Raw genomic sequence first — 1327 nt, 5'->3', positions numbered from 1 at the left:
TTCCAGTTGATCGCGGGCTAAGTGACTGGACCCAAGTCGAACACAAGCGACCCCGGCGAGCGGCGAGATAACAAAAGACTATGTCAAACAAGAGGATTATTACAGCACACAAACCCAATATGGCCGCCCGGTCGAGTCGGTTGCGAAGGACGCTTAACTTTATTTGATTTACTTGAACTTCCTTACAGATCGTCTCATTCTCTCCACCGCTATAAAATTATTGTGAACTTAATAACTGGATTCGAATTGACTGGTCGTGAATTTCAGTTCTCTTTTTTATTCAAGTTCAAGTTATAGGTATTTGAAGACAGGACGAGTTTCTTTCAAGAAATGCCATTCACTGAAGGCTACGACGGAGAAGAACAGGCATTCAGAAAGTTCGCTCTATCAACAGTTAAAGTCTCTTCAATCTCGTGAACAATCATAAAAAGGTAAGTCATCGTGGGTCGACAAGAGCCAATCTATCTCGCGCTGTGTTCGTGTTGAAAGACTTTCCGGCACTGTGTAAAGCTACATAATCTATAACGTGATAAATAGCTTTTGGCATAGATTATTCCGCGACAGTCACTCATTGGTTTCTCTCAGGTTGTGTAAAGAAAGCGACGGTTAAGTGATCGGCGAGTTGTAAATAATTCTCGCATTTGGGTGGTACTGGTTTACAAAATAAAAAGTAGAGACTCCGTGGAGTACTAAGACAACAGGCTGGCTTTTATTTTACTCACACCATGGGCTACAGACTCACGGATTATGAGTAAGTAATAACACTTTTTTAAATAAATTATTCTTACTTTGTTTTAAAATAAACTTTTCTGATCAAGTGTAGATTGTCAGGAATTATTATATTGTGCAGTAAATTTCACGTAAATAGCGAACAGGCGATGTGTTTGTGAAATAAACTCTCTCCGCTGCAGTATCAATTCAGTGTTTATTCACTATTTGAGACCTTGGCCCACATCGCTTAAGACACACATTTTACAGGAAAGACTTTCGTTGTGACAATGGTATAAATCATAAACGATATACATTTTATCTACATTTTAAATTCGTGTTGCGTTATTAGATAAAGTTTCCGTAATAAAATATATCGTACGGGTTGTGCACACACTTCTTCTCATGAGTCAAGCATTGCATTATTTTTGTCACTGGACAGAGTCAGGCTGGGATAATTAACAATTTCTTTTGAAAGGCAAAATTTGAACAATTTACAGTTTATCAATAGAACAGACAATAGCACAAAATCTTCAGACCCAGTGAAATTGATGCTTGCATCACATCAAACAATCGACAGCTATTCAGATGACTGGATACACGTCTATACAGACGGCTC

General features: G+C 38.4%; 1 protein-coding gene across 1 annotated transcript in view; it reads left to right on the top strand.

Moving 5' to 3' along the window:
• Positions 1-128: 128 nt before the first annotated feature.
• LOC106011291 overlaps positions 129-1327 on the top strand; it is a gene marked incomplete in the record, with an annotated part of 7821 nt that continues 6622 nt past the window's right edge. The window contains 1 exon segment of the mRNA XM_035968809.1: positions 129-431.

This window comes from Aplysia californica, unplaced genomic scaffold (assembly GCF_000002075.1).
Source record: "Aplysia californica isolate F4 #8 unplaced genomic scaffold, AplCal3.0 scaffold00085, whole genome shotgun sequence".
Classification (NCBI taxonomy): Eukaryota; Metazoa; Mollusca; class Gastropoda; order Aplysiida; family Aplysiidae; genus Aplysia; species Aplysia californica.
This window is presented reverse-complemented; position numbering and strand designations above follow the sequence as displayed.